Below are 14,192 nucleotides of genomic sequence, written 5' to 3'. Positions count from 1 at the left end.
AGACATGACCTGGAGTATTCCATTCGTCTTGGAGGCCTCACCTAGAGCGTTAGGTTCAGGTCTGGAATCCACACTGCATCGAGTGCAGCTGAGTGGGGCTCACCTCAAGTATCATGTCCTACTCGAGTAGTGGTGTTATTCTTGAGGTTCAAGTGGATAATTGTACTCCGTTTGAGAGTCCACACTGCTAGTGTTGTGTCCAGTACGGTAAATCTTTTCTTGAGCATGGTCTTTTGAGGATTCATCTGGACCGTAAGACATACATTTCTGTAGGTCTTATATTGTAATTACAATTTTTATTTATATAGTGCTTACTACCCCTAACAAGGCGTCAAAGAGCTTTACGGTGAGTAGCACTCTACTCCGAACCCAAAATGGATTTTGTGCTCTGATCTGGAAGCAACTTATGGATTTCTGTGCCCTTTAAGAGACCACATCTGCAGTACTGTATTTAGTTCTGGAAGCCACATCTGTAGTACTGTATGCAGTTCTCGAAGCCACGTCGGCAGTATTGTGTCTAGTTCTGGAAGCCACATTCGCAGTATTGTCTAGTTCTGGAAGCCACATCTGCAGTATTGTGTCTAGTTGTGGAAGCCACATCTGCAGTATTGCATCCAGTTCTGGAAGCCACATCTGCAGTATTGTGTCTAGTTGTGGAAGCCACATCTGTAGTATTGTGTGTAGTTCTGGAAGCTACATCTGCAGTATTGTATCCAGTTCTGGAAGTCACATCTGCAGTATTGTGTCTAGTTGTGGAAGCCACATCTGCAGTATTGTCTAGTTCTGGAAGCCACATCTGCGGTATTATGCCTAGTTCTGGAAGCCACATCTGCAGTATTGTGTGTAGTTCTGGAAACCACATCTGCAGTATTGTATCCAGTTCTGTAACCCACATTTGCAGTATTGTGTCTAATTCAAGAAGCCACATCTGCAGTATTGTGTCTAGTTCTAAAAGCCACATCTGCTGTATTGTGTCTAGTTGTGGAAGCCACATCTTCAGTATTGTATCTGGTTGTGGAAGCCACATCTGCAGTATTGTTTCTAGTTGTGGAAGCCAAATCTGCAGTAGTGTGTCTAGTTCCGGAAGCCACATCTGCAGGATTGTATCAAGTTCTGGAAGCCACATCTGCAGTATTGTATCCAGTTCTGGAAGCCACATCTGCAGTATCGTGTCTAATTTTAGAAGCCACATCTGCAGTATTGTGTCTAGTTCTAAAAGCCACATCTGCAGTATTGTGTGTAGTTCTAGAAAACACATCTGCAGTTTTGGATCTAATTCTAGAATCCACATCTGCAGTATTGTGTGTAGTTCTGGAAAACACATCTGCAGTTTTGCATCTAATTCTAGAATCCACATCTGCAGTATTGTGTCTAGTTCTGGAAGCCACATCTGCAGTATTGTGTGTAGTTCTGGAAAACACATCTGCAGTTTTGTATCTAATTCTAGAATCCACTTCTGCAGTATTGTGTCTAGTTATAAAAGCCACTTCTGCAGTATTGTGTCTAGTTGTGGAAGCCACATCTGCAGTATTGTGTCCAGTTCAGGAACCCACATCGGCAGTATTGTGTCTAGTTCTGGAAGCCAAATCTGCAGTATTGTGTCTAGCTCTAGGAGCCATGTCTGCAGTATTGTGTCTAGTTATTGGAAGAGGTACAACCTCAGTACCTCATCTGGTGTAGTGTGCCCAGCATGGGAGGCTCTATATGCAGCAATATGTCCAGCATCTTGAATATTAGGTCAATATCACGAGGCAATGTCTGGAGAGTTGAGTTCAGCTGCAGAGGCACACAGCCTTTCATCCTTCCAAGGTTGGTAAACTGATTACCATTAAATTGTTATAAAGCATTGTCTTATAATCACATTTATTAATTGCAGTACTTACAAATGGTAGATGTGCCTCATGAAACATTGGATAAAACGTATTTTTCTCCTGCGGGGGCCCTGCTCCCCCAACTCGTTTTCGCACCCTTTATGGAGCTATGCCTCACTGGATATTGTGTGGTAGCGAACTGCAACTAACCATTCACGACTGTCTGTAAAACGGAGAGCAACTACTTAAGATCATTCACCAGTGTCTGTACCACTGAGAGCAGGTACTCAGTGACCGCTCACTACTCTGTCTCTTTTTCCAGTGGTAAGGGTTCAGTCCACGTTTTGGTGGAGATGAAGGGATTGGCTTCGACTTCCTCACACTCAAAGCAAAGTGTTCATCACACTGTGCGCCACTCAGAGCAGCGACTCAGTGACCATTCACCACCATCTGCACCACTGAGAGTAGCTACTCAGTGACCACTCACCACCATCTGCACCACTGAGAGCAGCTACTCAGAAACCACTCACCACCGTCTGTACCACTGAGAGCAGCTACTCAGTGACCACTCACCACCGTCTGTACCACTGAGAGCAGCTACTCAGTGACCACTCACCACCATCTGCACCACTGAGAGCAGCTACTTAGTGACCATTCACCACTCTCTGTACCACTGAGATCACTTACTTCTCTCTGCCTGTACCACTGGGAACAGCTACTGAGCGGCAGTGCTTAGTTTGTAAAATATGAAGTGCAGGTGCTCAAATGTTTGTCGGAGGCCACTCTCACTTTTCTCCGGCTCCACCCACTCCCTCAACTGGCACCACCCACTTACTCACACGCCTCCATCATCTCTCTCTCTTAGTATCTAACCTCATGGCTCAGATTCACCCAGTGGGCCAAACTGGGCTCACCACTCTTTACCTGTCTGTCTCTCTCTGCTTTCTACCCTTGTTGGGTAGTCCCTCCCTCAAGCTATCCACCCTCTAATGCAGTTCAGAAACTGCCTGGGCTCTGCACCATTTTTTTCCAAACCATGTAATTTAAGGACCTAGAACATTCATCCAGTGCAGAGAGAAGCATAGACACAAAGGAGGGACAATGACATGAAAGCAGTCAAAAGATTTTAATATTAGATGTGCCGCTTGTCCAGATCTGTATTTTTTACCAGTAGAAGATTTCGCATTTAGCAAGTAAATTTACTGAATCAGCAGTTCAGAAGAGCAGATTTCTAGGACAGCAAAGAGAAGGTACACAGCCATGAATAATATCTGGAGTCAGACCTGAAACAAGAGCTTGGCTTAGCTACTCGTTCGGGGTAAAGAAAAGTGGGGCATAAGTGCACAGCCCTGGCCCCCACCAAAAGAGCAGTGATTACCAGCCCCCCCACCACCACGCTCCTGGAATCTAAGAAGTGCAGTGGTGAAGCGCGTGACCCGGCAGCCTCCTCCAGACCCCCCACCTCAACAACTCTAGCCACCCTTCTCAATCCCCAGCACCTAGGGGGATCCAGAGCCTCTCGGAGCACTATGCTAAAGTCTGCAACAGCGCAGCCCCCCCCTGGGAGGCAGGACATAACCGGGAGGGTAATACCTACTGCAGCTCGTTGGGTTAATGGTCCTCTTGCAGAGAGGAGTGCACTGTTCACTAGTGAGCGTACTATTATTTGTATGTTTGTAGTGGCACGAAAAAGGCCAAGGAGCGTGTCACAGTGCTTCGTGCAGGTGCAATGGTTTAGGAGCTACAATACTGGTTTGGGTACATAATGGGGAGCTCGCGCTCAGTATATTATAACTGTAGTGTAAGTGTTAGCAACAAAGCAGAGACCTTATAATAACCAAGACCAGTGGAAATATGCGGCAGGGGGAAGGCCAAATCATGCGAAAGGGTTCAGAAAATTATGCAACACATTTTATGATAGTATTAACTCACTATTTTGTCATTTTTACACTTGTTTACACTGTCTGGGCATTGGTTGCACCTTACTGGTTTCAGTTCAACACTCAAATATAGCAGTAGCAACAGAAAGGTGACCAGTCAAGCTATGCAAAGGGCAATCTACTGCGCAGTAACTTGTGTCCCTGCGCTTTTAGTAACTTCAGAAACGTTAGAGCCAGTGAAAACATTTTTTTTGTTAAAATCTGCAAATGATCCGCAGATGGTGAATTATGTGTCAAATATATAATTGTGCGTAAAACGCAGCGGCATCAGAATCATCGCATAATTCCAGTGGCCTTGATGAGAACAGACAGGGTGGGCTGCCGTATTCAGCGTGCAGTAGACGGAGGGTAGTGCTGTTGGGAGAGGAATGTGCCCTGCCCTGCCTGGTATTATAGACGTGCGCTCTGCCCCGAGTGACCCCTGCCGTAGGTTACCTGGTCACAAGTGCATTCTATGGATGGATTTTTGGAATAATGGTAACCGTCAGCTTGCTATTCCTGGGTCTTGCTGACACCAAGCATTATGGGACTAGTAGTTTACTTATTATCTACAAGACCGTGCTTGTTGAGGGCAGGGGCGGGGTTAGATTTAGAAGACGAAATATTCGGTAATCCTAAACCCACATGAACAGACTTTAGCTACTTTTTAAAAATTTTACTTACAGCTTCTCTACTGCCATCCCATGGCAAAGAGCGGGCATTCAAAGACTGCGAGAGAAAGACCCAGTCAGACGAGCCCGTTTTTAGGTCTCGCCTGGTGTTAACAGCGCGCATGCGCTGCTCTTGCATTGCGAGGGCCTTTTGAAACCAATACAGTTTCTGAAGGGACTTTAAGCCCCGCCCTTGTTTTCAATTGGCACGCGTCATCGTTTATGTAAAACGCTGGCCCGTGATTGAAAATCGGGCTTTTCGGTTACTGCCTTGCCCACTTCTAGGACGGCCCATCTAGACAGGCTGACGCCATCTTTGTTTCGAGTGACGTAGGAGGGAGTACTTTTAGCTTGTTTTAAGAATGCTGACAATACTAGAGCACTGCGGTCTGACAAGGGAGCTACTTTCCTAGAGCCCAAACATAGTTAAGACCCCTGAAATGCACCTGTTATGCGGTGCCTTTTAAGACTCCGCAAGTATGAGTCAGAGGTTGTCTGCCTCTTCGATGCCACATTAAAAATATGTTACCTGTGTGCAAACAGCACGCAAGGCACAATGTCATATATAGTTTTAACCAAAAGACTTCCGGACCTGGGCTCCAGAGCGGAGACTTTCGGCAAGGCTTAAGGGGTAGACAACATGCAAATATAAACCCACTTGGAATAAATAACGTTATTAAATCATACTAGGAATACTGCATTCGCTATTCAAGAGCAGGGCCGTGTTAGCAGCACCGTAAATAGTTTACTCGCTCTCCTTCTCAGCAGTCCCGATTCGAGTCCTCAGACTTTGGGACTGCGGACTCAATTCTCGTAACCATTCTAGTTAATGGACTGGGTTGACCACAACCGGCGCCTCCTGGCACCGCCCTCTCCTCCGCACTCTCCAGGTGGCCTCTCCCTGCAGAACATGGCCTTCTTGCCCTCTCAGCAGTCACATCTTCTGGCACCCCGCCACAACACCCCCCCTCTCTTTCACTCCGGACCTCTCTTTCACTCCGGACTGATGTCCTGGCTCGCCCTCCCCCTCCACCATCCCACTGCGTCCGGACGGGTGCACTGCCCAGGCACCCGAACCTGTGGCTGTAGGATGCTGGGTGCCAGGCTGGCAGTGAGAGAGGTGGGGCCACGCCGCGCCCATGCTTGTGAGTCCGCCGCCTGCGCCCTGGGGTGTTTTCGCACTTGTAGTGGACGTGGGCTGAATAGCTGCGTACCGGTCTGCAGGGGGTCTCCAGCCACCCTTTGATCCACCCTACGGCATCTTGTAAAGCGGACACGTGGTGGCACCGTGCTTGATGACCAAACCGGCCAGAGGCTGCTGCCCCTGCGGGGTCGGTGCTTTACATCATGCCCTGTTCAGATAGGCACGATCACACGCCCTGGGTGTTTCACGAGAGCACGTGCTTGTGCAAGAATGGTGGCGTCCCCTGCACCACCGGGCAGGCGGCACGGACCGAAATCAATATCATGCTATAAGAACATAGGAACAGAAATGTTACCAACATGGATGCCGTAGACCCACCGAGTGTGAACTGCTCCACAATGGATTAAACGTGACTTTCATGCCTCGTCCCTCCCCTTGCCTCATCTCTCTTGCTGCTCCGGGTGTGATCTGCACTGTTCTCCCTTCAATTCTTTTCATCAGGCCCCCCTCTCCCGTGCCCCTCCCTCAGTCCTCACACCCCCATTTCCCCCTTTCATACCTCTTTTCTCCCCTTGCCTCGTCTCTCTTGCTGCTCCAGGTGTGATCTGCAAAGTTCTCCCTTCAATTCTTCTCATCAGGCCCCCTCTCTCCTGTGCCCCTCCCTCAGTCCTCACACCTCCATTTCCCCCTTTCATGCCTCTCTTTTCTCCCATTGCCTCGTCTCTCTTGCTGCTTCGGGTGTGTGCACCAAAAGTGAACCTACCAAAAACACCTTTCCCGCCTTCACCCCAAGGAGGTGCTGTCCTGCAGTGTGCCAGCGTTGTTACCACAGCGCACTTTACATTTTAGCACTAGAAGACCACACATAGGACTGTAGCGGCATCAGGATTTTAGAGTGCCCAGCAGTAGGCTGCACTTGAATTACTAATGCACTGCACAGCAGGGACACTGCAAAAGTGGGACGTTCACTAACGTGCATGTGGAGTGACTGCACGTGAACTACTTATAGCGGCCCTCGGTAAGTGTACACGTGGAACAAGTAGAGCGCTACACTGTGAAATAGAGGCTCCAAAAAACTGACTGCTGAAATATCGATTGTGTTCAAATATCTTTGTCTAAAAAATTTGATTTTTACTGTCCAGTTGTGAAGCACGTGACAAATAGACCAGGAAAGAAACCAGCCCTTATCACATGTGGAAAGTGAGCTTAGATGGCTGTAGGTTTTTAAAATACGCAAACAATGTACGAGAGATGCATATTAGATGTTTTATATTTGTATTCGGTGTTATTTCCAGGCTATGTTTCACATGGAACACCATTATACTTCCCAAGGTGCACTTCGCAGCACGGCGCTGCACACACAGCACAAGTCCACTCAATGGGAGGGGGGGGCACTGTGCACACTTTTAGCACCGGAGTACTGTGCACAACGGAGCATTGCACCTAGATCTCTCCTCATTACACGAGTCATTGTAGCCCTGAAATGTCACATAGTGGAAAACGCCGACTGTATGCGTTTACTGTGTGTGAACATTTTTGTTAGTAGACACATACTCATATTTCTGCATGTGTATCTATACGCTTGTGTATTTTGTATTTATGGGTGTGTTTATTATGGTTTATAATTCAAAAAATACATCGGATTCATGCAAAAGAAAATGCTACTTACCAGTATGCATCTGTTCTTGGCATGTAGAGCTGCAGATCCACACACTTAGCATTAGATCGCCATCTGGTGTTGGGCTCGGATGCTTGCACCTTGTTGTTATCTTGGAAGAAGTATTTCTAGTCACGAGATAGGTGACTCCTCCATTGGACGATAGTGCGCATGGGCATCGACTCCATCCTCAGATTGTTTTTAGCCATGATGGGAAATGATGGAGTCAGTAGAAAAGAAAGAGATGTCCATGTGTGTATATCTAAGTAGGATAGAATTGGAACAGATACAGCTCCCGGGGAGGTGGGTGGGCATGTGTGGATCTGCAGCTCTACATGCAAAGAACAGATGCATACTGGTAAGTAGCATTTTCCGTTCGAGGCATATGAGCTGCAGATCACACACTTAGCATAGACTATACAGCAGTGTCTCCCCTAGCGGTGGTCACCTGTATCGGTGGCAGTAGTTTGAAAGAGAGTTTTAAGAACAGCTTGGCCTACAGAAGCTTGTTGTTTGGCTTGCACGTCAACACAATAGTGTTTAGTGAAGGTGTGTGTGGTGGACCATGTCGCTGCCTTACAAATGTTCCCTAAGAAAGCCATGGAAGCCCCTAGTTTGCAAGTGGAATGCGCTCCAGGGGGAATTGTTAATGTGCGTTTAGCCTTTTGGTAGCATATTTGGATACATTTAACAATCCACCGTGCCATCCCAGCTTTGGAGATGGGGTCACCTTTATGAGGTGGGGAGAAAGCTACAAACAATTGTTTTGTCTTGTGAAAGGATTTAGTTCTGTCAATGTAATAAAGTAGGGCTCTTTTGACGTCTAGCGTGTGGAGAGCTCTCTCTGCTACGGAGTTTGGGTTTTGCAAAAACACCGGTAGCTCCACTGATTGGTTAAGGTGAAATGCAGAGATGACTTTAGGAAGGAATTTTGGATTTGTTCTGAGAACCACTTTGTTTCGATGTATTTGTAAGAAGGGTTCTTGTATGGTTAAAGCCTGGATCTCACTCACCCTTCTGAGAGAGGTGATTGCAATAAGGAAAGCTACTTTCCATGTGAGGAACTGAAGTTCACATTTGTGTAGAGGTTCAAACGGGGGTCCCATGAGCCTAACAAGTACAATGTTGAGATTCCATACCGGAGAGGGTGGTAATCTGGGAGGAATGATCCTTTTAAGGCCCACCAAAAAGGCTTTAATTGCTGGGACCCTAAAAAGTGACAAGTGTTGTCTGTTTTGTAAGTAAGCGGCAAGTGCTGCTAGATGTAGGCGAATGGATGAGTATGCTAAATTACATCATTGCAAGTGTAGTAAGTAGCAAATGATGTTCTGGATGGACGCATCCAGTGGATCGATATGATTGTTAGTGCAGTAAATGGCAAATCTCTTCCATTTTGCTGCATAGCAAGCACTGGTGGTAGGGCGCCTGGCTTCTTTAATGATGTTCATTTAGTCCGGTGGAAGGTTAAGGTAACCGAATTCTAGAACTTCAGGAGCCAGATCGCCAGATTCATTTGAGTTGGATCGAGGTGCCTTATCTCTCCATGGTTCTGTGTTAGTAGTGATGGGGAGAGGCGTAGTTTTTGATGTGGGACTAGTGAAAGTTCCAACAGTGTTGTGAACCACGGTTGGCGTGCCCATGAGGGAGCCACTAGGATCATTTTTAGAGATTGTTGTCAGAGCTTGAGTACCACTAGTGGAATCAGTGGGAGTGGCGGAAAAGCATACGCAAATCTGCCTGACCAGTTCATCCATATCGCATTGCCCTTTGACAGCGGGTGTGGAAACCTGGCGGCGAGGGGGTGGGCATTTTGCGTTTTTGTGTGTGGCAAACAGGTCTATGTCTGGTTGGCCCCACATCTGTAAAAATGGTAGAAGAACTTGCGGATGTAGTTCCCATTCGTGAATCTGTTGTGTCTGTTGACTTAATAGATCTGCAATCTGATTGTGAACTCCTGGAAGGTGTTCTGCAAGCAGGTATATATATTGTGGGATGGCCCAACTCCAAATGTTCTGTGCTAGCTGAGACAGCTGTAGAGAATGTGTGCCACCTTGTTTCCGTATATTATAAATGGCTGTCATGTTGTCCGTCCGGATTAGGACAGCCTTGTTTTGTACATGAACTTGGAATGATTTTAAAGCGAGGAATATTGCTAGTAGTTCCAGATGATTGATAAGGAGCACTTTTGGTGCGTGGTCCATTTGCCGTGGGTTGTGTGATTGAGGAGATGGGCTCCCCATCCTGTGAGTGATGCGTCTGTTGTTAGAACTATCTGTGGAACAGGTTCGAGGAACGGCCGCCCCTTGGATAAGTTTGTTGTGTTCCACCACTGCAGAGAGTGATGTGTGCGGCTGTCCACCAACACCAGATCTGAGAGTTGTCCATGAGCCTGATTCTATTGATGTGCCAGACATTCCTGTAAGGGACGCATCTGAAGTCTTGCATAAGGTACAATAAATATGCAAGATGTCATCATGCCTATGAGTTGCATGAACACTCTGGCTGGGAGAGAGTGTTGGGTTTGAAATTTGGTAATGAGAGCTTTTATACTGGCTATCCTGGCTGGACTGGGATATGCTAGAGCTGTGAAAGTATTTATTGTGGCCCCTAGGTATTGATGTACATGAGAGGGTTGGCGTTGCGACTTGGTATAGTTGATTGTGAACCCCAAGTTGTGCAGTGCTTGGACTGTTTGATGAGTGTGTTGAACACACTGGTTGAATGATTTAGATTTTATTAGCCAGTCGTCCAATATGGGAAGACATGGATTTGGTATCTTCTTAGGTGTGCTGCTACCACTGCGAGACATTTGCTAAATACTCTGGGAGCGGTGGTGACTCCGAATGGAAGGGCTTTGAACTGATAGTGTTTTTTTTTTCTTTTAAATATGGAACGCTTCACGAATTTGCGTGTCATCCTTGCACAGGGGCCATGCTAATCTTCTCTGTATCGTTCCAATTTTAGTATATGTGCCGCCGAAGCGAGCACGACTTTGAACTGATAGTGTTGTCTGTCCGCTACAAACCTTAGATACTTCCTGTGAGCAGGATTTATGGGAATGTGGAAGTAGGCGTCCTTGAGATCTAGTGTGGCAAGGAAGTTTTGTTAATGGAGTAGTGGAAGCACTTGTTGGAGAGTGATCATGTGAAAATGATCTGACTGTATGTACAGATTGAGGGGTCTGAGGTCGAGTATTGGCCTTAGGGTCCCGTCCTTTTTGGGGATTAGGAAATACAGGGAATAAACCCCTGTTCCCTGATGTAGTAATGGGACTGGCTCTATGGCCTGCTTTTGAAGCAGCGAGAGAACTTCCTGCCTTAAAAGTGTCAGATGATCTCTGGACATTGGATGTTGCTTGGGTGGTATGTTTGGGGAGGTAGCTGTAAGTTCCAGGCAGTAACCATATTGGATAATTGTCTTACCCACTTGTCTGTTGTGATGGATTCCCAGACAGGCAGGAACTGTGATAATCTTCCCCCGACTGGAGTGGAATGGACTGGGGGGAGTGGAGGGAAGTCACTGTTTAGCAGCAGGGGGTGTGCGAGTGTTGTTGTTTCCTCGGCCTCTCCCCCTATTGTTATTCCCTCTGTATCCTCCTCTAAAATATCCTCTATTGGGGGATGTTTGGGTGGTGTTTTTAAAAGAAGATGAGGTGTCTGCGCCCATGTTTTTGGAGGCTCCTCTATAAAAGGAGCAACAAAAGGAGCCACGCATTTGCGGAGACTGTAATGCTCCCATGGACTTCGCAGTCTCTGTGTCTTTCTTCATCTTTTCAAGAGCAGTGTCTACAGCTGGCCCAAAAAGTTGTTGTTGATTGAACGGATGGTTTAGAATGGATGTCTGGACCTCTTGTTTAAAGCCTGAAATGTGTAGCCAGCCATGTCGTCTGAGCAATACACTGGTATTAATGGACCTAGAGGCAGTGTCTGCTGCATCAAGGGCACATTTAATTGAGGCGTTTGTTATTAGTTTGCCCTCTTGGATTAAATCGTTTGCCTGAGTTTTATATTGGTCAGGCAAATGCTGTAATAGGGTCTCCAGCTGGTCATAATGGGCCCCATCATATTTAGCGAGCAGTGCTTGAGTGTTGGCTATGCGCCATAGATTGGCCGCCTGCGCAGCTACTCTTTTGCCAGATGCATCTATTAATTTGGATTCTTTATCTGGGGGTGGTGCATCCCCAGAGGTTTGTGAATTGGTGCGCTTCCTAGCGTTCGAAACTACTACTGAATCCAGAGGCAGCTATACTTTGATGTACGCAGGGTCGTCAGGGGCAGGTCTATATTTTTTAGCGATCCTAGGATTAAGAATCCTGGCTCGTACAGGATCTTTGAATACGTCAGGGGCATGTTTAATGACCCCTTTGATAATTGGTAATATTTGTACAGTTTTTTGAGACTGTTCAAATGTATCTAAAAGGAAATCCTCCTCTGTTGTGTCTGAGTGCATTGTCACGCCGTGAAAAACGGCAGCCCTATTGATCAACTGTCCAAAACCAATGTTATCATCTGGGGGAGATGGTTTTGTTGGGTATGGCTGAGGGCTTGAGAGGTCTGGTATATCTATTGGGTAATTCCAATCGTCCTGTGGTGGGTCGTCTGGATCCGTGAACGGATCATTGGGGTCTCCCCCCACCCCTACGTCATCATCATCATCATCTGGTGGTGGTGTATGTGGTGGAGAAGTTACAGGCAGAGGTGGTGTAACAGGCTTAGGGAGAGGAAGGGGGTTAGAAGGAAGTACAGGAGAAAATGGAGGCATAGGTGGTGTAGCAGAGTCCTTCTTGACAGGCACGGGAGGGCAGTGTGCTGTGTCTAACTTCCTCTTCTTGCATAGCACAGCTGTGACATGTCCTGTTTTAGGGTTAATGTAGATTCGTTTCTGTCTGGGATCGACAGGATCCGGGTGAAAGAGTTCCTCTTCCTCGACAACCGCTTTCGGCGCTGATTTTTTCGGTTCGGAGCGGGGTTGTTGTTGAGATTTTTGCTCTTTGGCCTTAGGAGGCGTTGTAGAATCCTTAGGCTTGTTTTTCGGTTCCGAAGGTTTCGGTTTCAGGGCCGAGGTGTGATCCTTAGGCTCAGAAGTGTTTGAAGCCGGTTTATCTATGGGCCTCGAGGTGTTCGTGCCGGTTTGTCTTTGGGCGTGGAAGAAGTCGGAGCCGATTTCGGAGCCGAGTGTTCTTTCAGTTTCGGTGCCGAAGGTGCCGGTGGGACTATTACATGCGGTTTGCTCGGTCCCGAGATACCGGAAGGCTTGTCTTTTTTCTTCTGAGTCGGGCCAGGGGGCGGGGCGGGGCTTCTGAAGTGTGTTTTCGGTCGCGACTGGGGCCAACAGGTGAAGTCTTGACCAGTGCCTTCTGTTTCGGTGGTGGGGTAGGGGTAGGGGTAGAGGCAGTAATACTCACTTGTTGACCAGGAGTGATGGGGTCGTCCGAGTCTTCTGCCTCTGACACGATTTCCAGATCGTCGGAATCTTCTTCTGGGACATCTGGACCCTCGAAGATGTCCTCTGGTTCCGGAGCTGATCTCTGCGCCATGATGTGTCTTCGAGCCTGACGATCTTGAATAGTCTTTTTTGCTCGAAATGATGCGCAGGCTGGGCAGCTGGACTCGTCGTGTTCTGGCGAGAGGCACAGGTTGCAGACCTTATGATGGTCACTGTGTGGAAATTTCGCTCCACACTGGGGGAATATTTTGAACGCCGTCCTTTCCATGAGCCTAGGGCCTTACGGCGTCGATAGGCCCAGCGGCCCGCGTCGACGACTTGAATCGAAGCGGCGAAAGGCGCGTAGAAGATTTCGATGTCGAAGTCAATCGGAAGAATTTGATGAAGTTGTGTGCGTCGAAAAAGTTTGAAAAGTAAGTTTCGAACCGGAGCGCAAAAGTTGCATCCGAACCCAATGGCGGAAAAAAACTATCTGAGGATGGAGTCGATGCCCATGCGCACTATCGTCCAAGGGAGGAGTCACCTATCTCGTGACTACAAAGACTTCTTCAAAGACAACAACAAGGTGCAAGCATCCGAGCCCAACACCAGATGGCGATCTAATGCTAAGTGTGTGATCTGCAGCTCACATGCCTCGAACATAATGTTTCTATTTATACCCATGTTTATACTTTTCTGTGTTTATCGGCGATTTCGGCGCAGCTCGAGTCTATGCTTGAACCCTGTCTCACCCCTTGCATTTGATTATTGGAATAGAGCACGTGGTTTATTCGCTGGAACAGCGGAAGTGAGGAGTTGTCAGTCCAGACACAGGCCATGGCGTGAGCTGCATGTGTGCTTACATGTATGTACATGCTGGCATGAAATGCTAGCAGGAAGCTTTGTGAATGCATAGAATGGAGTCAGTGGCCGGCCCGGACATATTCAGCTGGCAGGAGTTACCTGGCCTAGCTATCGGTATTGTCTAGTGAGGGAAGGGGCCATACTGTGCCCATATGACTGCTAGGTGTGTGCCATTTGTGATGTAGAGCTCTGCACAACTGCCATGATGGCCTAGACGTCCGCCAAACAGGTGGTTTATTATAGAGCCTCAGGCGAAACCGAATTACAGGAGCACTATGGTGTACCATTTAAGATGCACACGTTCAGGTTTTCTATAACATTCAACCTGGCGTTGAACCTGCATCTAAGCGCTCCCTCGTTTGGCAGTTAACACTTAAACGCTATTTTGGATGGATAATTGTGCATCAAAATATAGGGTTTAATGTATTTTGGCGAGTTTGCCAGCTGCTTTACTCGAGTCCTTTCTGATGAATACCATACGCGGGCCCCTGGGTCGAAGCGGGTATGTGTCGCTCACCAGAGCCCCTGTCAGGTCCTTTCACGAGGGCGCAGACACGCAGTCCGAAACCGAGCCCCGGCTCGGAGAAACACGTCCAGCAACTGTTCATAGAAAGCAGCAGACTGTGACACAGCATTATTGTTATACACGCGGAAAGTGAGGTATGGCGTGCGTTCCTGGTGCTGAATATAATATTATTTTTA

General features: G+C 47.5%; 1 protein-coding gene and 1 non-coding gene across 2 annotated transcripts in view; both read right to left on the bottom strand.

The window, feature by feature from the left end:
- Window positions 1-14,192, bottom strand: part of LOC146854850 (uncharacterized) — a 45,337-nt gene that overhangs the window by 8,376 nt on the left and 22,769 nt on the right. The gene's annotated exons all lie outside the window — the stretch shown is intronic.
- LOC146854851 (U6 spliceosomal RNA) lies at window positions 10,084-10,190 on the bottom strand. The gene has a single exon (XR_014981740.1). It is a non-coding gene; the product is annotated as a U6 spliceosomal RNA (small nuclear RNA).

Source organism: Triturus cristatus, chromosome 4_1 (genome assembly GCF_964204655.1).
Source record: "Triturus cristatus chromosome 4_1, aTriCri1.1, whole genome shotgun sequence".
Classification (NCBI taxonomy): Eukaryota; Metazoa; Chordata; class Amphibia; order Caudata; family Salamandridae; genus Triturus; species Triturus cristatus.
The sequence above is the reverse complement of the archived record's forward strand: the minus strand, read 5'-3'. Positions and strand labels throughout refer to the sequence as shown.